The sequence below is a fragment of the Phyllostomus hastatus genome, unplaced genomic scaffold (assembly GCF_019186645.2).
Source record: "Phyllostomus hastatus isolate PE091 unplaced genomic scaffold, TTU_PhHast_1.1 phas_contig_1, whole genome shotgun sequence".
Lineage (NCBI taxonomy): Eukaryota > Metazoa > Chordata > Mammalia > Chiroptera > Phyllostomidae > Phyllostomus > Phyllostomus hastatus.
The window spans coordinates 33,847,951-33,873,715 of NW_025333498.1; the positions used below are offsets into that span (position 1 = coordinate 33,847,951).

Below are 25,765 nucleotides of genomic sequence, written 5' to 3' on the forward strand. Positions count from 1 at the left end.
ACTCTCCAAGTGTTCTTGGTAATAACATCTCCCTCATTTGAAGAATTATATGAACAGGTTTAATCTGAAATTTCTTCCATTGTGACCTTTTCTTTTAGATAGCTTGTCCCAACCTGATAATGAAATTATTATGATTCTACCAGGAAAATTCAGATTTTGGGGAGAGATTTCCACCATGAAGTTGTAGGATCCTCAGTGCTCTCATATTCATCTCTCAAATTGAAAGCATTTGCTTTACTTCTCAGTTCCTATCTATTCAGGCTTGTTGATGACACCTTTCCAGCTTGCTGGTACTGTTATGAATTTATTCTCATAATCATATTTTTTGATTATGTCATTTCAGTGAGATCCAGGATTAATAAATATACAGGACTAGTTGACTTTTTTAAACTGGTGTTCAAGAATTTATTTCAAAAGTATAGTTTTATTTATTTTTAAAACACTTATGGAGTTCACAATCAATTGCAAATATGTCAGTTTATGGGAAACTTGATGAATGCATGTTACTTGCTTTTGGAATTTGTTTTCTATTTCTTCCCATTTACCTTCATTTTTCTTTTTTCTTTTTTAGCTGATTTAGGACTTTAATATCCTTCACATATTCAACATAAAATACTGACAATAGATAAATCACAAAGGGAAAGGCTCTTCAGCAAGGATCTTCAGAACTCACAGCATCACTCTGGTCAAATACTAAAGCAAGGTCAAACAAGTAAACAAATGATAAGGGAGTTGAACAGATATTCTTTAGTTTAATGGCATAAACTAGCCAGCTAACCTTCTCTTCCACCCAATGAATGTAAAATGAATCAAGGAACTGCTAAACTTGGTGAATCAGCTTCTAAAGGGAGGAGGAAAGGGAAAGACAGAACTGTTGCTAATCTAATGTGATAATGTACAAGGTCGAGGATTCTAACAAATTCTTGAAATTTCTACATGTGTCACCAAAAACCACATTATTAGAAATATAAATGCTTAGTGATAAAAGCTTTGGTATTAAAAACAGATCTTGCCACATAAACACATGGTCACTTTTATCTAATTATGAGAATAAAAGCACAAAGAAAAATCTCCAGTTTGCCCTTTAGCCTTGAATTCCTAAATGCCACGTGGTCAACATTAACCTGAATTAACAGCTATGGAACCCAGGAGCCTCCAGTGCTGTCACTTTGGAAAGGATCAATATTCAGCACCCAGAGGACCCTTTCCGCCCTCCATGCTGCATGTTTGTGTGTCTACAGAAACATTAAGTTTGCATGATTAAGTCCACAGGTAGGTTTAAATACTAAGATCTAACTAGAAAAATTAGTAGCAAAGACAACATAAGCTGTAATCATAAGGAAAGCTAAAGGAAATTTTCTAAAAATTGTTCCATTTCAAGTCAAATTTAAGATGTCTGTTAAGATCAATCAATTTTACAGACCTGTGGATATTTTGCTGTTTTGGGAAAAGAAGGAGGACAAGGAGGAGGACAAGGAGATGAGGAAGAGGAAGAGAAAGAGGAGAAGGAGGAAGAGGAGACAAAGGAGGAAAATCTATAATAAGCATGTTCCTTTGAGAAAAAATACTAAGTTTTTCAAACTATTGTTAAGTTACTTTAAATTTTGGATATTGTTCAAAGGGAGAGTATATATTGGTTAGAATATATTCACAGCTGATGCATCTCCAAAAATTCTTCATGAAGGCTGCCAGTTCCTGAGCATCCTCAATGTGAAAGGATTATACACAGACATCCGGATGCCTTCCACAGACCTATGCCCTTTCAAGATCATATTGAGTTCAAAGTCTTCATGGAGAAATATTTTTCTAAAGCATTGTCTCCTTTGGTGTTGCCATGAGGAATGGAATATTCATCTTGCTTCTTTTCTGGGGCTCCATTGGACAAACAGAGTCCTTGAGGATTATCAATGATTCCTTAAATCATTTGAGATTTGATGGCTGCTGCACCAGCCATTGTCAATCCACTCCAGGACCATGCCCACGATGTAGATGCTGAAGCAACGGGGCGTGTGGCTCAAGGAGTTGTTTCTGTTCTGTACTCAGTAGTCCAGGGCCAAGGGGCACTCTCTGAGGGAGAACCCCACCATGTCATCATGGATGATCATCACCGTGACTCCCACAGAGCCAGTGTTTTTCTGCACATCAGCAAAAAAATGACACCACATATGGAAATACCCACTGTCTTGGATAGGACTTTGAAGACGTCGCAAACCAGCATTGCTCTTGAAGTCAGGAATTAAGTCAAAGTCCACGCCACACACAGTCTCATTGGTGCAATAATGCACCAGGGAAGTGTCCAAACTGAGGGGCTAGGATTTTTGTATAACTACCAAGTTTAGGATGAGGGATATTCAGAATCCCATAGCCCCACAGTCTCAAACATCTTGGCATCTTCTGAGGCTTTAGCTGACCAAGTTCCTATCATCTCGTAGCCAGCTAAGTAGTTTTCTGAAACTATTACAAATGTTAGTGAAATCTAATGACCTATGGCTCATTTTAAGAACCCTAATGCCTTTGTAGTCTAATAATTCATTTGGTATCTCTAACAATACTGAGCCTAGAAGCTTAGCAGGGAGGGCCCAAAGTTGATCACCTGCCTCTGTGTCCACAGTGCTGCCTCCTGGGCAGCAGGCAAGTCAGCAGAAAACTGAACTGTTTCCTAATTTTTCTATAATACTCCATATCACTACTATACTTTTCACAGTTCTGAATAGGTGTGAATATTGGAATTTTAGTGAATTACTGAAAGAAGAAAGAAAGAAAGAAAGAAAGAAAGAAAAGAAAGAAAGAGAAAGAAAGAAAGAAAGAAAGAAAGAAAGAAAGAAAGAAAGAAAGATGATAATTTGGTACCTTATACATATTCATATAAACAGAATAAAAGGTAACCAATATTTATTGTGCCCCCACCAAAACTAAGGCAATTTACATATATAGTATATAATTGCACATTAAAACAACAAGGTCTTTTAATGCTAGGATGCTCATTCATTTACCTAAGATCCCAGAATTAACAACTGGGTTAGCTAAGATTGGAAAACATATTTATTAACTTCAAGTCCTTGCTCCTCCTAATCCCCTACAAAGTCCAAAATCCACAGCAAATGAGACTGAATATTAATGGGTAGAATTATTGGTGTTAAGAAATGGATCTGAAAACTCTGAAATACACGGACATGAAAAAATACATTACATTCAGAGAAGGATGACAGAAGAGAACAGTTAACTACAGAAGGGTATTTCTTTTTTTTTAGATTTTTAAAAATATTTTATTTATTTATTTTTAGAGAGGGAAGGAAGGGAGAAAGAGGGAGAGAGATAAACATCAATGTGGGGTTGTTGGGGGCCATGGCCTGCAACGTAAGTATGTGCCCTGACTAGGAATCAAACCTGCAATGCTTTGGTTCACAGCCCTCACTCAATCCACTGAGCTGGGGCCTCTAAAGGGTATTCCTAACTCAATAAGGGTCATACCACTTACTGCCACTAATGTTACTCCAGAACCCCAATCCCACCCTGTGACAATTTACAGGAGAACACAATGGCTCCAGCATTTGTTTCCACGAGAACAAGGATTACATTTGTTTGTTATCTATTTCAAGAGGCAGAGTTCTCACTTCAGTACTTTTAATAGTCACAAAAGAATAATCAGTCCTGCTCATCACTCATCTTTTAATTAATATGCTGTAAAAATTGGTTAGGGTAATATTTTATGAGCTTGATAAATCACTTAATTTTCAGCAATAAATTTTGTCCAAAATATTAAGTAACAAAACAAGTAAAATAGCAATACATTTTTACATGTATTTTTGATGCAGGTAAAATTTACATAGAGTGAAAAGCACAGATCTTAAGTAAGCCTTTTAATGACTTCTGATGGATGTAATCACTCATAACCACCAACCCAATGTGGTACAGAACATTTTCATCACCCCCAAAATTTCTTCATGCCCTGTTCAAACACTGCCACTCATAGGCAACTAATATTCTGACTTCTATTTCCTTGCTTTTTATCTTCATATAAATAGAATCATGCATAAGTTCTCTTTTGTGTTGGTCTTTTACTCAAGGCAACATTATACTTTTGAGGTTTATCCGTGTTGATTTTCTTTCAGTTATGCATTCTTTTTGAAATTGCTGATTAGTATTTTATCATATAACAATATAGTGCTTTGTTATTACACTCCCCTGTTGATGACATATGGGCTGCTCTGAGTTTGGGATCATTATGAATAAAGCCACCATAACTAGTTTTGTTCAAGTCTGTGGGCATTCGTCTGTCTTAGGTAAATATCCAAGAATTGCTAGATATAAGATATATGCAAGTTTAACTTTATCAGAAAGTGTCAAAGAGTTTTTCAGAGTAGCTGTATTATCTTCTAATCCCATCGACAATGTAAAGAGGTCAGTTATACCACATGTTCAACAAATGTTGATGTTTTCAGTACTTCTAGATTTAGCTCTTCTAATGAGTGTATAATGGTACCCCATTGTGAGTTTAATTTGCATTCCCTGATCACTAGTGAAATGGAGGAATTTTTCTGGTTGTAACTGGTCATACTTGTATCTTCTTTTGTCAAGTATCCAGTTCTTTTGCTCATTTTTTAATGCAGTTGACTTTATTTTAAAAATTGATTTGAATGTGTTCATTATATATTTTGGATAAAAATTACTTGTCACATATATATTAATGAAAATAATTTTTCCCCTGATGTAGCATGTTCATGTACATTTTTGACAATGCTTTTTGATGAAAACATATTTAATTGAGGCATTTATATCCAGTGATATGTTCAGATCAAAATATAAAAGATTTCCATCACCCCAGAAAGTTTTCTCATGCCTTAATGTCCATTTTTTTAGTCACCATCACACCCCTCCCAAGAGAAGCAACAGCCAATCTGATCTCTAACATTAGAATTTAGCTTTACAGAGTGAAGAATCTCTTATGACTAGATTATACATTTTCTTTCAGTTAACATACTTCTAAAATTCAGCTATGTTTTTAATATGTCAGGATTTCATTCCTTTTTATTGCATGAATCATTCATTTATCATATTGCTGCATGGCATTCCACTGTATAATAGTATTTTGTTTATCCATTGATAGAAATCTGTTTTTTCATATTTTTCTATTACATGGATATAGTAATAATACTACTGAAAACATTTTAACATAAGGCTTTCTCCAGATACATAGCTCTATGATAAATACCTAGAGTGGAATTGATAGGTCTATAAGCTAGATGTATTTTAAATATTTCATAATTTCTAGTGTATTGATTTTGCAGTTGCATTACATTAATCTTGAAGCTTTAGGTGCTATTTTAAGCAGATTTTAGTTCATTTTCTAATTGCCATTTATTGCTGATAAGTAAAAATACAATTGTTTTCTCTCTATCATATTCAAATCTTCAGAAAATGTTAAATTTCCTTTTTTTGTTTTTCCTTCTTTATTGCCTCAGATTGGATTTGGTACCAGGTTTATAGTGGCTTCTTACCATTAACCAGAAAGTATTCCTTTGTTTTCCATTTCTGAGTTTGCATAGGAAAGTATCATTTCTTCCTTAAATATTTTTAAAAGTTCACAAGTGATGCCACATTGTATTTGGAACTTTCTTTGTAAGTAGCTTAATTAAGAATATAATTTTAAAACATATACAGGACTATTTAGTTATATTTTTAGTAACTTCTTATAATTTCTGTCCTTTAAGGAAATTTAAGTTATTGAATGGATTGAACTAAAATGTCTTCACATTAGTTACTTATGTTGCTTAATTGTGTATTTCCTCCTTTCTCTTGATAAATCTCCTTAAATATTTATCAATTTTGGTTATCTTTTCAAAGAATGAAATTATTTGTTTGTTGACTGTCTAGTATTTTTTGTTGCATTTATTTATGCTCTTATTTTTGTTATTTTTTTTCTTCATCAATTTTGGTTTAATTTATTCTTTTTCATATGCTTAAAGCACAAGACATTAATTTTAAGTCTTGTTTCCTTTAAGAATTCAAAATTCACATTTCATTTAAGTATTGCTTCAACTAAATCCCACATATTTTTATGTTTTCATTGTACTTATTGCAAAATATTTTCTCATTTACCTTATGGCTTTTTATGGCCTGTCATATACTTGGGAGTGCATTTTTAAATAACCATGTTTTGAAATTTCTAAGTATCTTCTTGTTATTGATTTCTAACTTTTTTCCACTCTAACCTAGGATTTGATCTATCCTTTTGAATGACCTATATGTTTGGGCTGCATATTGGGTGTAGGTATCTGCAAATGTCAAATAAATCAGTTTGGTTGATAGCAAGTTAATTCAAAGTACTGTTCAAATCATATATATGTATCTTGTTTTGTCAAACTTCTCTGAAAATGGAATCAAGTCTTTGACATTGGTGTGGATTTATAAATATATTACTCTTGTTCTATTTTAGTTTCATAAACAGGAATATTTTTGTTCTCAGTGCCATGCACATTTAATATTTATAGTTTACAGATTAATTTACATTTTTTTATTATGAAAAAAATCCTTTTCCAGGTATGCTTCTTGAGAGGTCCTTTTTCTGATATTAATAAAATTACATCAGTTTTCTTTTTTTTAACATCTTAATATTTTCTTTTTTTTAAGATTTTATTTATTTATTTTTAGAGAGGGAAGGAAGGGAGAAAGAGAGAGAGAGGGAAACATCAATGTGCGGTTGCTGAGGGTTATGGCCTGCAACCCAGGCATGTGCCCTGACTGGGAATCGAACCTGCTACACTTTGGTTTGCAGCCCGCGCTCAATCCACTGAGCTACGCTAGCCAGGGCTACATCAGTTTTCTTAATCCTTTGCATCCTCTTGTTTTCAACCTGTTTGTGTCTTTGTGTTTAAAATGTAGTTTTTTCACAGAAAAAAAATGAAGTCTGGTGTTTATTATTTTTTAATTCTGTTTTGCTTTTTAAAAATCTAGTTTGAACAACTTTTCTTTGACTTGACGTGTTTAGTCTATTTATATTCAATGTAAATATTGGTAAGTTTGTAATTCCAGCATCTAGACATTTGATTTCTGTTTATACCATCTGCTTTCTATTCCTTTGTCCTCCATTGCATTTGTCATATAATACATGGAAATGTACTCATGTCACATTAAAGATGTAAAGTTCAAAATGATACAAACACTGGGAATAAAATATGTAAAAATAGAGAAGCTACCAAGTAAAGATCAGACCTATGTGACAGCACAAAAATGTAAAACTTTTGTGTACTAAAGGGTACTCTACAAAAGTTGTAAGAAAAGTTACAAACTGGGAGGAAAATCTGAATCCATATATTTATGGAACTGTATATAATACACTGTATATGGAATATACTTGTACTATATATTAACATATTAATTAAATACACAAATTTATAGTATATTGAATTTTATATAATAAAATAGTAAAATAATATATGTGGTAAACATGTTCAAGGGTTAGCATAAATACTTATAAAGAAGTTTTAACTCCCCAATTTTCCCCCAGATAAAGACATCCATGTAATATCATATTTTGCCTGTCAAGCTGGCAACATATTTTTGAAAGAGAAATAATATCTGTTACTAATGATGATGTCAAGAAATCGATGTGTTTATATACTATTAATAGAACTGTGAATTGTAACATCATTTTGGATGGCAGTTTAGCAATGCTTATAAAACATCAGATGTTCCTATTCCATAATGCAGCAATTTCTCTACTTGCTCTGCAGATGAGAACCCTCATCACATCATTGCTCAATCCAGACAATAAGTTGGAAAGCACCTAACTTCCACAACAGGCACTACTTACATAAATCATGGCAAAACCAACTGTGTACTCTTTTACTTCAATAAAACATATCTTCATGTATTAACATGAAAAGACTTCTGTAGAATATTAAATGAATAAAAGTAACTCCAATGCCCTATGATAAAATGTAAGTATTTTTAAATCTCATATATGTATGTGGGCATTTAATTTAGCAGGACATGAGCATGCATGATGATATTCTCATAATTGCACAGAAATAGATTTATTAATGGCACTACTTCTGGGAGATAAACGGAAATGAAAAGAAAATAAAGAAGTATTTGTTTCAACCCAACAGATGATACTTTTGCAATAAAGAATAAAGAAATAAATAGACTAAATTAAAAAAAACAAAAGAGGGAAGTGCTCACTGAGAATCCAGTTCTTTGCAAATTGCCTCCTGTGAGTGCCTTGTGATACAACTCTACCTTGTAGCTTTATGAAATTTGCTCATTTTTCTAGGTAACTCAGACACTTTTTTTCTGACATATCTGGATATCCGTTACATGACTAACTATATAAACAAATTAAAGTGCCTGGTGGAGACTATTCATCCAGGTTAATTCACAGAAACTGGTAGATAGCACCTGCATCTATTTTGTCCTTTACTTAAAAATAGAGACTTTAACAGATAGCAAATGCCCTGGAATCAGCTACTAATGAAATATGAAATCTAGGAACATTCTCTTCTATTAAATCTTGAGTATTGTCAAATGCCCATACTCCTTCCCCTGCTGAAGAGAACTGGTTACTATAACAACCACTGCTGCAGTACTACTAACACACACAAAAACCCAAAACCCACAACCTCAAAATGACGAATGTTTTTGTGTTCACAGTATTATCAGGTAATTTAGAAATGTGATAAGAAAGGGAAAATGTAGAAGGTATTTAAAATTAGATATTTATCCACAAAGTAAGTTTAAACAAATTAGAAGTCAGAGGAAACTGAATAAACAGGGTACCTCCCACTTCAGGCTTCAAGATGATAGTGCTATGGTTATTCAGAGATCACAACCTCATTCTCCAACTAATCTGGGGGCTGTGGGTAAAATAGGGAGAGCTAACTACTGATGCTAGATAACAAAATGAATATATAGGTTGCAGAAAATGCAACCTGATTTCACAATAAAGACTACTGGGGGAGGTGAGAATAACTAAACTAAGAAAGTACAAATTTTAAGCTTTTATTGTTACTTGCTGTAAAATAGAGATAACATTTCTCTCCCCTCCCTTATCACCATGAGTATAAAGTTCCATAATGTTCTTACAAAGTGACTTAAAAGCTATTAAGCTGGAAAATATAAATAATTGATATCAGTAATTCTTACTGATAAAATTAAAATGACCAAATATCTGTAATTTATTGATAAACTACTTTTGTTATAACATTTTCGAAAGTGTCATTTCTTCTTTAACAACAAAAAAATGTTTGCTCTCTGAGACTCAAATGATATTAAAAGCTGTACCCAAGCATGGATAGCTATGGTGAATTCTGAAAGAGGGTCTGAGTCTGAGTTCATAAAAATATATTCTCTACATCTAAAAAGAAATAACCTTTGTTTAAACTCTCTCTATTATATGTATATTTAGTAGTCAATCACCAACCTGTTACTTTTCAGAATTTAACTACATTTAAAATGTCAGATTCTTGTTATGCTGCTAAATATATCTCCCTCCACATACGAGTGTAATGACCTGAAACAGTGTTACTCACATAATGGAGCCATTTTTATGGCTGTGAGCGAGTAAGTATAAAACTGGCAATTTCATTTTAACCCAGCTTTTCTAAAACGAAGTAGTCACAACAGCTTGCTTTAAACAGACATGAAAAGATGTGTGGCTGTGACCAAACTCTAAACTATAACAGTGTTTTTACATGACTGATAACCCTCTAAAAATAGAGATTTATAAATAGAAATGTTGGTAATCTTTAACTACTAAACTAGATTATGTTTCTATAAACACTTACCAGACTGTTTTAAAATCCTGGATGATTGTCTTATTTGTAAAGTTGAGAACACTAGACAAGAATGATAGAACATGGTGCACAGGGTATGAGTGTATAGGCTTAGAAGTAGTATTTGATTTTGTTTGAAAATGTGAATGCCTATGATTAGTTTTATGAATCACCTACCATGTCAACAAAGACAAACTTCATAGAAAACTAAGAAAGGAAAGCCCACGACTTCTTCCCACAGACTACAGAATTTCAACATCAATAAGATAGCATCCTCTGTAGCTATGAAACAGTAGCATATTTCCAGACTTTAGATTTGATGTAGCCTTATCTTCATAATAATATTAAAAATAACATTAGATATAATAATAGTCTATTCTATTAATCAGGTTTTGTTTCTCTAATGAAATTTTTTTTTCAGGAATCTTTCTGTTCATACACTTTGTTGTTGTTTATTTTAATGTTTTCAAGAGTTTCAAATCTTCATTTTGATCTCTGCTCTTTTAAAAAATGTGAAGAGATAGATTCTGCTAAACTGAAAAACACAGATTCTCTACTTGATGAGATTTTGGTAAATCTCATCTAATTAATGAGATTTTGGGCAATGCTTCTGGAAAACATGGAATAATTTTGGATGATATTTTTTTAAGCAAATTTGAACAGAAGATAAAATATATAAACAGACATCCTGAGCCTTTTATGAATTAATTTACTATCATCCATGTAAAGTCCAATCTGTAGCTTGGCATCCAAGGTACTCCACTATTCATCACTGCTTCTCTCTCCCAATGTGTTTTTTATTATTACTCTGTAAATCTGATTATCCACCTTCCATATCAGCCTCTGACTTTCTTCATTTTATTCCTGTTTGGAATAGTCTTTGTTTTTCATTGCTTCTATCCACACTTACTGCCCCTCAAAGTCTAGCTCAAGTCCCTTCTTCATGATGTTTGCCTGTTCTCATCAGCCTTAAGCAATGTCTTTCAATACAATTTTTTAATTTTTATTGAATTTATTGGGGAGCTGTTGATTAATAAAATTATATAGGCTTCAAGTATACAGTTCCATATGACATCATCCATATATTATACTGTGTTTTTACCACCCAATGCCAAGTCTCCTTCCATCACCATTTATCCTCCTTTTATCTTCCTTCTACCTCTCTACACATCCACTCTTCCTTCTGGTGATCACCATACTGTTGTATGTGTCTACTAGGGCTTTTTTTTTCTTAATTCCTTCACCTTTTTCACCAAGTTCCTAATATTTGCTACCCATTTGGCATGTATTATGGGATGGTGAATAGCATTTGTCATTTATGAGTGTTCTCTTTCTAAGGCAGTAGAAAACAGAGTAAAGGGGTCTAATAACTTTTGTCCACAGGAACTAGCAGATTTTCCTGAACAATAATAATAGTGATGATAACTATATATTTTTATAGATGTGCCATTTATGATGAAGGAAAGATATAGAACCAAGTTTAAGTCCAACTGCATCATTTATTAGCTTTGAAGCTTTGATCGAGTTACTAAGTAATCTAAGACAGTATGTTAAGGACTTTGTAAGCATTGTCTGATGCAATCTTCAATGTAACATCACATGGCAACATCTATTATTAACTCAACTTTAAGACTGAACAAAGTGAATCCCAAAACGGTTATTTAAGGACAGAAGCTAGGAAATAGAGGGTTTGGGATTTTTCTGTTTGAGAACCAGAATTATAGTGTTAACCACAGAGAACAGCAAGCTTGTTGGATGTATACCTATGTGTTATTATACCAACCTGTTGTTACACCTACCTGTTGAGCATGTACCCACATGCTAGTAAAATGGATTTTAGGGCAAGAGAAGGTGAACCTTTCTAATTACAATAAGAATCAGGCACATGAGTTCAAAGGAATTTTTAACACTAATAGAGGAATTGTTAAAAGGACTGCTTCCGCCCTGGCTGGTGTAGCTCAGTCGATTGAGCGCGGGCTGAGAACCAGACATTGCAGGTTCGATTTCCAGTCAGGGCACATGCCTAGGTTGCAGGCCATGGCCCCCAGCAACCACACATTGATGTTTTTCTCTCTCTTCCCTCTCTAAAAATAAATAGATAAAATCTTTTAAAAAAAAAGGACTGCTTTCTACTTGCTCTACTGATAGCAAAGCTAAAAGACCTGCTGTTCTCCCTTCCACTGGTAGACTGGGTACTATTGTTTAAATCAGCTCTGAAGTCTCCCCAAATGAGGAATGACATGACCTGATAGAGGAGGTCTGACAGGCAACTAGCCACACTTACATGGATAGTTGCCTTCAACTAGAGCTGGGTATTTAAAGTTGAAGCTGGTTTCCAATTTATCATCAAAATTAAGGCAGAATGTTTAAAGAATGAACAGGGAAATATCTCAAACACTTTGGCTTTTTAATAGTTTTGACCTTTTTAAAGTTGAGTTTTGTGACAGGCTAGGCTGCAAGAAAACCTGGAAGAAATTATTTTTTAAAAGTTTAAGGCTCAATTCATCTCAGATGTCCTAAGTACAAATGTCTCTTAATTTCCACCCCAACACTCTCTAAGCAAATAGATGGTCTTTGCTGCCTCTCCCTCTCCTCATCAATTCCATGCTTCATGGATACACTATCAGATATGTTTTGTCATAATTTAATTGCAAGTGTTAGGTTGATAGTCATGAGCTACTTTCCTCAAGGGCAAAGCTGTCCCACTTTTCTAAATGTTTATATGTGTTGATGTCTCATTTGTATGAAAGGCCAATGACTAGCTCACAGATTATGGAAGTCAACCAAGAATTAAGAAGACCTATTTTAAATCCTATAGCTTGGCAGGAAACTAGTTGTAAGATGTTACCTAACTCACAACTTTCTTGATTTCAGTTTTAATTATGAAGTTAAACTATTTGTTCTAGATTATAGTTGTGCATTAAACTCTTTAATTTTATACTGTAAACTTACTTATCATGCATAGTTTCCTTAATAGTAATCTTATCCTTATCTTCTTTCTCTTTCTGGCATTAGTTTATGTTTCTTTATTGATTATTAGCTACTATCATCCCCTGAGCTGATTTCCAAACCTTCTATACTCTTCCGCTATTTTCACTCTTATTCTTTTTCTTTCTATGTTTATTCACTCATAGAATTTCAACTGCCAATTATTTGATATTGAATATTAAATTTTTAATTTTCTATTCTATAACCACTATGCCATATCATTTTCTTAGGTCATTTATATTAGCAATAGGGATCATAGGGCCTTACAATAAGGCATTTTCTCCCAAGTTTAGGTTGTCTCTGTTTTGAAGTCAATTTAGATTCCTTATGCAATACCTCTGTAGTTAATTCACAGCTAAATCTTATATTTCTCTTTACACGCTTGTCTTATGAGATCTGAAACAATCTGCATCAACATAGCTCCACTTTTGGGACTGAAAACTGAGACCGGCTGCATCAACAACACTTTTGTGTGAAGAGGTATTTGCCTAGGGACATTGACTATAAAACCCAATAAACAACTTCATAGTTTGTTTCAAGAAGAAACAGTCTTGTTTTCATACCAGATATGAAATTTTAAAATCCAGTAAGGACATGTTAACACCTATGACTTCAACATGTTTTCTAATCTAGTCATCATATGGCTGTTAGACTAAACTCTTTTTCTTGTTGTTGTTTGATTTTCTGTGGTTTTATTCAAAGGTAAAGGGAGAAACACATCTTTGTATTAAGACATAGAGATGAATTATAGAATAGCTGCAACTTCAAAGAGTTTTGCTTTTATGATGGGCAACTTGGTATTATATTTTTTTAAGTTTTTTATTGATTATGCTATTACAGTTGCCCCAATTTTTTCCTCTTTGCTACCTTCCATTAAGCACCCCAACTCCCTCCAGCAATCCTCACTTCTTGGTTCATAACCATGGGTCATATAAATTCTTTAACAACTTCATATCCTATATTCTCTTAACATCCCCTTGCCTATTCTGTAACTACCAATTTGTACTTCTTAATCTCTTCATATTTTCCCCATACTCCCTTCATCCTCCCAACGGATAATCCTCCAAATGATCTTGATATTTATGATTCTGTTTCTGTTCTGCTTGTTTGCTTAGTTTCTTTTTTAGATTCAATTGTTGATAGATTTGTGTTTTTTGCCATTTTATTGTTCATAGTTTTGATCTTCTTTTTCTTAAATAAGTCCCTTTAACATTTCATATAATCGTAGTTTGGTGTTAATGAATTCCTTTAGCTTTACCTTGCCAGGGAAGCACTTTATCTACCTTTCTATTCTAAATGATAGTTTTGCTGGGTAGAATAATCTAGGTCCTTTCTTTTCATCACTTTGAATACTTCTTGCCAATCCTTTTTAACCTGCAAAGTTTATGTTGAGAAATCAGCTGATAGTCTTATGGAACTTCTTTGTAGGTAATTATCTATTTTTCTCTTGCTGCTTTTAAAATTCTTTCTTTATCTTTAATCTTTGACATTTTAATTATGATGTGTCTTGATGAGATCCTCTTTATATCTGTCTTGTTTCGGACTCTCTGTGCTTCCTGTAATTTTATGCCCACTTTCTTTATGAAATTAGGAAAGTTTTCTATTATTATTTTTCAGATAGATTTCTAATTTCTTGTTCTTTCTCTTTTTCTTATGGCATGCCTATGATGCAAATGTTGAAATGCTTCAAGTTGTCCCAGAGGCTGCTTACATTATCCTCAATTTTTTGGATTCTTTTTTTTTCTTGCTGTACTAATTGGATAACTTTTTCTTCCTTATGTTCCAAATCATTGATTTGATGCTAGGCTTTATCCACTCTGCTGTTGATTTCTTGCAAATTGTTCTTTATTTCAATTCATGTCTTCTTTATTTCTGGTTGGATCATTTTTATTCTGTCAAGGTACCCACTGAGTTCCTTGAGCAACCTTATAGCCAGTGTTTTGCACTCTGCATCTGACAAATTGCTTATCTCCATGTTGTTTATATTTTTTTCTGGAGTTCTTTTCTGTTCTTTCATTTGGACCATATCTCTGAGTGTCCTCATTTTGGCAGCCTCCCTGTGCTTGTTTCTAAGTATTAGGTAGAGCTGTTATGACTCTGTGTCTTGGCAATGTGGCCTAATATAGTAGGTGTCTTGGGAGATCTAGTGATACAGTTTCTTCTATCCCCCAAACTGGGTACTTGAGGTGTTCCCTCTGTGTAGGCTTACTCCCTCTTCTCGTAGTTGAGTCCTGATTGCTGTCAGCAGGTCAGTGGGAGGGATTTACCCAGTCCAGTCAGCTAGTAGCACTGGTTGTGTCTCCTGCCCAGCAACCACCTTCCTTTGAGGTTTGTGAAGGTGGTTAGGTGGTGATGCCCCGACATGGTCTATAACTGTCTGTGGTTACACAGGCTCTAGAGTTTTCCAGATGGTGCAGGCCAAAGTTAGCCTCCACCTATGTTCTGTATGGGGCCCCTTGGTGTAAGCTATAAAGCGATCTGCTGATGGCTGCTGCTAGTGGCAGGCTGGGACCACTCAGTGAGGTAAAATGGGGGCACCAGGAAGGAGGACTGAGCTCAGCTGTTGCTTGTTTGAGCATATTTAAGAAGGTCTGAAACCTGGACCTCACCCAGCCATTCCTATGGAAAAGCCACTGTTACCAGTGTGGGTTGCATGGCACAGAGCCTTAGGTAATTATCAGGGTGGGGCTTACAGTGTGAACCAGGTTGATAGTAACTCAGATGTGGTCCCTCTGCACTGTAGCTCTGTGTGATGGAGGACTCAGAAAAGGAATAATGCCACTGTCTGCAGTTCTGTCTAGTGCCCCCAGCCTTTGTTCTGATGCCAGACACTTCAGTTCCTCCTGTACACAACTGGCAACCTTCAAGGTACTGCCTGGATACTAGAGCTCAGAGGGAGTAAGTCTGAGTAAGTCTAAGGAGATGCATGAGAATCCTATAGTTTCTTCTGCTGACCCAACCCCAACTGGTTTTTATAGCCAGAAGTTATGGGGATTTATATTCTTGGCACTTCAACCTTGGGCTGGGTGGTCTGATGTGGGGCTGGATTTCCTCATTCTCAATATATCCCTTCATTTTATAGCCACCACATATGGGTTTGGGGCCAGCCAATTCCACATCTCTGCATCTCTGTCCCTCTGACCCTTCTACCTGCTTGGATGAACGTGGTTTCTTTAATTCCTTACTTGTCAGACTTCCATACAGCTCAATTTTCTAATTGTTCTGAGTGAAATTTGTTCTGTACATTAGCTATAATTTTGCTGTGGTTGTGCAAGTAGGTGAGCTGTGCTTACCTATGCCTCCATCTTGACCTATAGTCTCTAAAGTAATTTTCAAAAATATTTTAGAAAAGTATATACACTCTAAAATCTACAGGGAAAGTTAAACCTGCAGAGCCAACTTCCTAATATATACTTTTGATGCTCTTTTCATCAAACAGTGCACCTTAATTCTCCATTAGGTCATTAAATTTAACGACCTTTTTTCTTTCTTTTCTTTTACCCTAATGAGATTCTTTCCTTATGGGCTCTTAATTTACAACACAATTGTCAGCAATTAAACATAAGTCTCTAACTTTCTTCTTTTACCAGGGAGTCTAACACATCTATTACCACTCATCTACGTTCAACATACCCTTTGCAACCGGCTTCAACATTACTTATTTTGAAGAAGGCTTGACCAACTAATTCAAGTCATTCCATTCATCTGAATCTTCCCAAAGTTCACTTTGTTCTTTATTTATGGCACTTGCTTTAATATAGTTTTAGTGTCTTGCAGGATTTACTGTTTGTTCATTCTCAGCAGCAGAATGAATGGTCTTCATCAAACAGTCCATTTTTACCTCACTTTTACCAGCCTCAAGCCATGTACCTAATTTTGGATAATGGGCTATATAATAAATGACATGTGTCACTTCTGAAAAAAAGCATAGGACATTTGGAGCTCAACTTCTCACACACATGTCTCCCACTAGAAGGCAGTATGTCCCAAACAGCACAACTACAAGATAAAGGAGTCTCTGTGGGCCAGACCCTCAAGGCACGTTACAAGGCAAATCTCTCAAGTAACCTAAGGTGGACATGGAGAGAGGTCAAAGACAAATCATTGTGTGTTAAGTCATACAGATTCTGTACTTTGTACCTAAATAGTCTTCAAAGTTAGTCAAATGACTTTTGCTCAGTTAGAAACCATTTCTTCAGCCCTGGCTGGCGTAGCTCAGTGGATTGAGTGTGGGCTGGGAACCAAAGTGTCCCAGGTTCGATTCCCAGCCAGGGTACATGCCTGGGTTGCAGGCCATAACCCCCAGCAACCGCACATTGATGTTCCTCTCTCTCTCTCTCTCCCCCTCCCTTCCCTCTCTAAAAATAAATAAATAAAACCTTTTTTTTTAAAAAAAGAAACCATTTCTTCAATTGATGTTATGGTTCTCTCCACAGTATACCACATAAATTTCTACAGAAGTATTGTAGTCAATAAACACTTTTATCTATATGGCTTTTTTCATAGTATTTAATGTTCTCTAAAAACAGAAATTGTGATACAATAGAAATGAAATCAATGGTAGTGAACTGGAATTCTTTTTCATACCATTCTAAATATTGCATGTTATATTTAATTTAAAAGTTTTGGAAGGGAGAAAGTTATGAGTGTATCTGTCAGAGATTAATCAGGAAAACCAAACTCCTAGGAGTTATGTGATAAGGAATTTATTATATAACTCAGATCTTACATGATTGGAGGAGGAACTGGGAAAGGGCAGGTCTTAGGGAGTAAGAGGATAGGAAGAGATACCTACCAGTCAACCTGAGAAGCTAACAAGTGGAGTCACTGAGGTGGAACTGTAAAGGGTGAGCTGCTGGAGAGTCTTTGGGAAACTATTGCCTCTTCAAGCTATTGGGTTTTCAACCCATGGTCTTTCAATGAATGTCACATAGCTGTTGGTCAACATGATCAGTAGTTGGGTGGAAGCTGAACCTGGAGTGGAAGAGAATGAGGAGTAGCTGAAATCTCTTACCACCAGTGCATCTTTATTGTCACTGTACTGAATAATAGAGATTCTCAGAGAGTAAGGGTTACTACTTTACCTCCATTTCCCAAATCTCATGTAAATCTCACCCTCAGGCAATGTAATCCAGAACCAAAAAGGTGAAGGGATTGGAGGAACAGAAAGTTTGGCCTTTCAAAGCAAGAGAAGTTTAAGAGTAGTCAGCTACTGGGCCAAGAATTATAGGTTAAAGATGGCCATAATTCAGTATTTCTTCTCCATCTATGTGTGGAGGTCAACTATACTCCTCTTGTAATTGGATTGGGCATTGAGACATGTTTTACTTTGCAGCTGAAGTGATGCTATGCCTACTTTTGGCCTAACCCATAAGAAAACTTTCGGGAAGCTTAATTACTAGAGCCTCAGCTGCTCTCCTTCTGGATCCACCCTTGGTCAGTGCTGAAGCCGCAGTTTCCTCCAGTTGCTCCTAGATTCCAGACCCATTCTGTGAGGCATGGAAATACTTTAATTTTTACTTTGAGGATCCCTTCTTGGCCTAGCAGAAACATCTCATAAATGTGCACGATCTAAAATTTCTTTTACCCAACCTTCCTTCCTTCCCTCTACTTAACTTTCTTTCTGTTTAACTTTCATAGATGTTTCTCCCAAGAAATATCTTACTCATCTCATACCATCTTCATATCTGCTTCCTGGAATATCTGAATTAACATAGGCAGTTTGTTGTGCAGCAAGAAATAACTGAAACAAAGTTGAAAATTCTACTTTTGTCTAAGACAGACCTCATATTATGTCATTAGATTCTATTCAATAAAGATATCTTCATAAAATGTTTAATGATTATTTCTGTATGAACTTTTTATATGAATCACAAATAAATATCCTATGTTCAGGGCAGACATTCTCTTGTTAATGAAACAGTATTATGTATATTTTGAAAAGAAATATCAAATTCCCATAAAAATGTGGTTTTCAGATTCAGCTGCTTACAATGCTCAATCAACAAATCCTTTCTGGATGGCTGCCATCTGAGAGGTAGAATGCTCAGCCCTGAAGAAAACAATTTGATAACACAATGATTGTATCTTCAAGAAGCTTTGATTGTACTATGGAGTAAATGAATATACAAATATAATCAACAGTATCATGAGGTTAACTCCTGGTTGGTCTACCTTTTCCATCTGTTTATTATTGGAATAGACCAGCCAGCAGTTAACCCTGGGAATGTCTGAATTTAGCTAAGATTTGTAGAACGAGTAGCATGTAAGGAATGATAAAGAACCAGCGAAGAAAACCAAAGTGAAAACGAACAAAAAAACTAATTACAGATTTAGTGAAAATTAGAATGGCTCATGGAAAGGAAATGGAACATTTAATGGAAGCCAGGCTTTTTGATGCTGAAAGCCTAATTTGATCCTCCCCTCAAATATTAGCAGAGTATGTAACTATCTATAGGAAACTTGATGGTTAGTTAGCTTGATACTCTAAAGCATCAAACATCTTCATGTAGCAGAGTGAGGATTCCATACTACTTATGTCCGATTTGTTTAAACATGGTGACTTTCTAGAATTTAGAGAATGAGAATAAAAATTTGAAGCCATAGGGGCTGGAAAGAAAGAAAACAGAGAAAGTAATTTAGCAAGTAGGAGGTCACTTGATGCCTTCAGGATTGTAAATTCATACAGTGAGAAATCTCATTTCAGTTAGTATGTAACTAAGAAACCACAAGAAAACTCTTTCAAATAAATAGACTTTGAAATTTAACACAAGTGTTTATTTCTTTATTTCCCATTTTTCTTCTAATTCTTGGCTGGTAGGAAGTGGAAAATTCTTTACACTCCCCAGTTAGAATGCTGGGCCACTTTTGAGAGTGAAATGATTATTTAAACCTGGCAAAGAGCCCAACCAGGTGTTATAGCTTAATAATAACAGTAATGATGTCATTTCCTGACTGGTATTATGTGTCAGAAAATGTTTGCCATGTATGACCTCATTTAATCCTTCCTACAGGATGGGGAGTAGGCATTATTTTAGCCCCATTTTGTAGACAAGGATTCTGATCCACCAAGTTAAGAGAAATTATTCAGATTTGCACAGCCTGCAAGTAATGGGAACCAAGCTCCAAACCCACAATAAACGGGTATCTACATCCTATTTATAATTTAACTTGTGTTTTGAAGCTGTGCTTGCTTATATTTTGAAAAAAATTATGATCACATTGTTTAAATTCAAAACATCAGCATGAAATGTGAGTAGTTTCTAATATGTCCTAAAAGAGGAATTATAAGCCCACATAAGAGGAAATGTATATCTATGTACATATATAATCTTGGGTTTTGAAAACACAAACCCTCCTTTATAATTTGCATTTTGGAGTTACTAATTTTCAATATCAGCTTAAAAAACTTTTTTAATGGCTACCTAGTCTTCTTTTATATGGATATATCATAATTTGTCAGCCAGTCTACTATCAGTGGACATTTAGATTATTTCCAATCATTTGCTATTACAACCCATGTTATAATTAATAAACTTGTACTTTACTGCATTTGGTGTTTCTCTTAAATCCCTCAGTCTTATCCCTGACCCATGCTACCTCTCTGAAGGACCCACATCATCATTCTTGGTAATTATAACTCAGAGATAAATATTTTTTAATTAAGAACATTTTCAGCTCCACCAGTCTCTCGCTGTAGCATTTCCCATGAGGCAAGGAGGTCTAAGTGTGAATGTTCAGCTCAGAGCATTTACTAAAGCAATAGAAGGAGTGGGGAACAATATTAGAAAAAAGAGTAAACAGGGTTGAGGACAATTAGGGGTAACAATCAAAAACAGCCATCAAAGGGTCTTTTAAAAAATAATTAATCTCCTAATGTTTTAGGGAAAAAAAATCCAGTTTTCCTATTTAGAAACTATCATCCCCCAAATCTATAAACCAGCTAATGTCCCACATTTGTATTGCCAACCAATTGTTTCACCAAACATTTGCCTGATGCCTAGACATACTTTAAAAAGCTCTAGAAGCTTGAATACTGGTTATGTATTTTTTTCCTCACTCATATTGATTACTTATTTGGAGAGCCAACTCATAAAACTGAACAACTTTGTCTGTAGGAAATCTATTTTATTTTTAGCTTTTTAGAAGCACTTGTTTTATAGATCCTCAGTAATATTATAAATGATTCAATTCTTGTTAATAACAAGGACTTTGGAAAGTTTAATATTTTTGAAGCTATTTATTAATCATATCTGCTCTGCTCTGAACATTTGTTCTTCTTGGCTCCTTCTTTCTGATTATGCCAATTCTGTTCAAATGCAATCTTATCTCATCCCATTAAGAAGAATAAGCTTTATTAAAGCTCTTTAAGGGCTGGTCAGTAGAATGAAACCCTTACATATTAAAGTGAGAAGCTTAGAGGATATTCAATAAATACTATTGCCGTGATAATGATAAAATGGTATTTGCCCAAGATAAGTAGGAATTAAGACAGAGGAGACAGATTTCTACCTCTGATAACTCCCAAAGATCAGAGGTTAAGCAGTCTTCAATTCTTTACACAAAGCATATGTAAGAAAAAATTTATTGTTACATGTCTTGGTTTAGAGGTCTTCATAATGCACAAATAACAAAATGAAAATATTTCTCAGAGAGACAAATTTACATCTAGCTTTTACCCTCAATTGAATGATTATGAAGACATTTATTGAGTAAAGCTATAGTCTAAGGGTAAAAGAGCAGAAGCTATTTTCAAAGTATAGATGAACAGAGAAAATATATATCTTCCTTGAGAAAGTAGTATCATTCAGTTGTGAACTTATTGATCAGACATTTAGTGTGGGCTTATTAGTGGCAGGTAGTAGGACAGGAGCTGATGAATAAAGCATGATCCATGGTTTCTGTCTAGTAGGAGACACACATGTTAAAAAAAATAAATGTCAGAATATTATAGCATGAGGATCAGACTTTTTAGGAAAGTCCATGCTGAGTAGTCAACTCATGTTCTTCACAAATATTCCCCTCCTGGAATGAGACAGGCTGGTGCTCTGCACCCGCAGCCAAAGCCTCGAGAATCCCTGTCACAGGCCAAGCAGCAATGTATTTCCAGCTCATTAACTTTGGTGAGTAGAAAGCTTTAATGTGGTGGGCAAATTATAATACTAAAGTTTAATTATAATAGGAAATATAGTTTAATTTCAGCAGTTTTCAGTAAATTGGAGCAAAAGGAGATATGTCATCCTAGTCAGAAACATATTTTCATCTGTAGAAATAAAATGCATTAGCAAGAGGATAATTTACTGCCAACAGGACGATCCAGGTTGCAGCTAGGTGTGCAAGTCATCAGGCTTTTTCTGGTTCATTATAGAAAACAAAGAAAAGAAGCAATGAAATGAATATTCCCTAGTAATTAAGTAGCCCACAATTGAGATTAGTTTTATAGTTGTATACAAATATAGTATACTCTCCGGCAGGCCTTCTCTTTTTTCTCTCTCTTTTATTGCAGATCAATAAAATACAACCTGAGTCTTTGGATACAGAAGATATAACTCTGAGGGTTACGGTTTGACTGTTCTATAGAAATTATTATTGTTTTATAGAAAATACTCATTTACTTCATAACATTTAATGGTACTGGATCATTCATTCACTTATTTATTCAAAGAATATTTATTGCCACATTATTGGATATCAGTGACAATATGGTGGGCAATTAACAAATAAGTTTTCTGCTTTCATCAAACTCTGAGTCCAGTGAAGGTAAGAGCTATTAATCTCCTGGCTGGCATAGCTCAGTGGATTGAGTGCAGACTGCGAACCAAAGTATCACAGGTTCAATTCCCAGTCAGGGTACATGCCTGGATTGCAGGCCACGGCCTCCAGCAACCACACATTGATGTTTCTCTCTCTCTCTTTCTCCCTCCCTTCCCTCTCTAAAAATAAATAAAATCTTTTTAAAAAAGAGCTACTAATCAAATAATCAACCAAATGTGAGTCTAGTTTCACCTATAATAAATCCCACAAAGAGAAGTCACATAATGCCATGGGAGTATAAAGCAGAGGAAAAAAGAACACATTTTTAGGGTTAAGGGAAAATTCCTTGGAGAGTGACAGTTGATTGTAAGTTGTGTGCTAAGGAGAACTAGTTATAAGTGTGGGAGCATGGAAGTGGATTCTAGGTAAAGCGCACTTTACATTTGCAGGTTAGAAGGATGACAAGTTTAAGAAACAATATATGCAGGTGGAGAGGGGAGGGCTTGTACAAGTTGAGGATGAAGAGTTATGGAAAGGCTCAGCAATGCAGTCTTATAGCCATGTAAAGTATTTAGGTCTTTTATTTAAGCCCATTAAAAGATCAGTTAGCACTTCTTAAATCTATACTATATGCAAGGTCCTGTGGGTTTATTTTACAAGAATGGCTGTAGAATATATAGTGGTGTTGCTCACAGCACCATCCCCTTCAGGACTGAGATACTCTTTCCTCTGCTGCCTCCCCTCCCCTCCTTGCTGCAGGGGGTGTACCTGCTGACACACAGCCCAGTCCCTCCCCCTGACTTTTCGTTAACTAAAGCAGCTACCTTCTCTAAAATTATGCCCATTCCCTATGACAACCTTCATCCAATGACTGTCTCATGTTGGTGTGCAAAGGCTTCCCTCTTTTCATATTGCCAAGTGAAAATGTATCCATGAAAAATAATGATGTATTATCATATACAATCTCTCATTGAATGAATTCATAACACTCATATTTGGCTTTCGAACTACCAGAGTTAACAATCTGAGAAATCAATGTGTATACTGCTTTGACTCTTCACATTAAAATGAACAAATTATTTTTTAATGTAATTGGTCAAGTCTGTTGAATGAGGCAGGCAGATTTGTGGAGGTTGTCTTATTGATCAATAAACAATTCATTAAATGCCACATTAAAAAAGCATATATTTTTTCTATTCTTATTCTACATCTTTACATCACCTGAGACTGATGAAATTTCCCTTCTTCAACTCTTTTCCTTGCCTTCATAACATTATATCATCTGGTTTCTCCCAAAACTATTCTGACCGTTTGTTCTCTGCCTCTTTTAAGGAATCCTCTTCATGTGTCCACTCTTGAAACTGTAAGAATATATAGAGTTCAAGGCTCAGATCTTAACCTATTACTCTTTTCACTCTGAGTGGCCTCATAATTTCATCCATTTTTATGATTTAGCTTCTACGTAAGTAATGATTTTTCAACCTTCAGTTTTAATCCAAAACTGTTTCACCAGTCATAGAATCTGCATCTTGATATGTCTGCTGTTCAGTTTCAAAATTGGCTGTAAAATCAGAAACAAAACAAAACAAAAACCCTAAACAGTAATCTTAGTTATTTTTTCCCAAAATTGTTTCTTCGTCTTCTTTATGTCAATTTATGACTAAATGGATTTATGTACTGTGAATTTTACTTCGTAAGTATTTCTAAAATCAGTCCACTGTTTTAGATTCCAGTCTCCACTAGGCAAAAGCAGGTTTTCTTTATTTCTTACTTATTCTTTTGTCCTTGATCTTTTCTCCCTTAAATTCTTCTTTCATCCTACTGCCAGAATGATCCATAAAAATTTGGAATTCAGTGTGTCATTTCCCAGCTTAAAAATCCTTCAATACTTTCTTATTTCTACAAATAAATTCTGAAAATCTCAGACTGGCACATATATTTTCAGAGTATGGCCCCTGGTTACTTTTCTAGTAGTAGATCTTGTCTTCATTTGAATTAATGGAACATTTTATATGGTATTCAGCAGTGCTCAAAATTGTTCAAAACTAACTAAATGAATGAATAAATGAGAATGAATGAATGAATGAATGAATGAATGCTAGAAATGTAATAGACTATCTTGTATGACTGGACAAAATCTACAGACAACAAAGTGAGACTGTGCAATAAGGTAGTAACATGTTATTAGCTAAGCAGTACCAGTGCTTAATAAAAATCAGCTGCTATAGCAATCTAAACACCAATGAGACTATTAATGTGTGCACTGATTCATATCTGTATACTCTAGGATTATATGAAAAAAAAAAACCCCTCCTTAGAACAATTGGGCAATATTTTTTTAAATAATGTATTTTAGTTATCCTTACCTGATTTGAATTTATAGACCCCTTTTGTGGCAATTAAATGAATTTTAAAATCACTTTTAAAAGAAAAGTGTACCTGGCTGATGTGACTTAGTGAATTTAGTGCTGGTCTGTGAACCAAAGGGTCACCAGTTCGATTCCCAATCAGGGAACATGCTTGGGTTGCAGGCCAGGTCTCCAGCATGTGGCACAGGAGAGGCAACCACACATGGATGTTTCTTTCCCACTTTTTCTCCCTCCCTTCCCTTCTCTCTAAAAGTAGATAAATAAAAATCTTTTTTTAAAAAAAGAAGAAAAGTGTATATGAATTTGCATTCATCAATTTTTATATAAAATTTCAGTGACTTCACTAAACTTGGCTTAAAAATTCCTGATATAATCAGTCTTTAATTTCTCTAATGCTTGGTTACATGAGTTTTGAAAGTTACATCAAAAAATTTTAATAGTATTATATATTCTATTACAGTAGACAACAGAACCAAAAGGTAGATGATTGGTTTAAGAATAGTAAAAAATCCTAAAACTTACCTGACCTTCACCTTGATCTAGACTCTATTATTTACCCATCCACAGACTCAACTTTATTATGACCCTCCCATTGCCCTTACCCTGCGCTTGACTCTAACTCTCACTTTTAGTTTGACCTTTTACCTGTCTTAATCCATGTCCCTGATCTTCACTCTGATCTTTTCCCATGTTGCTAACCCTTAAGCTAAACCAGAGCAACACCATCACTATGACACTAACACTCTTTTACAATGAGTCTGCTGACTGATTGTGACCTTGAATTTCATCCTCACCCTCATACTTTTTCTGATCTGTTACCCTATACCTCACTCTTTCCCTAATCCTTGCTTTACTCTTTAAAAAGTGGATTTTATTTATTTT

The 25,765-nt window shown here is 34.8% G+C and overlaps 1 pseudogene; it reads right to left on the bottom strand.

Annotated features, from left to right (window-relative positions):
* Positions 1-1,648: 1,648 nt before the first annotated feature.
* On the bottom strand, positions 1,649-25,573 carry LOC123824327 (annotated as a pseudogene).
* Positions 25,574-25,765: the final 192 nt, after the last annotated feature.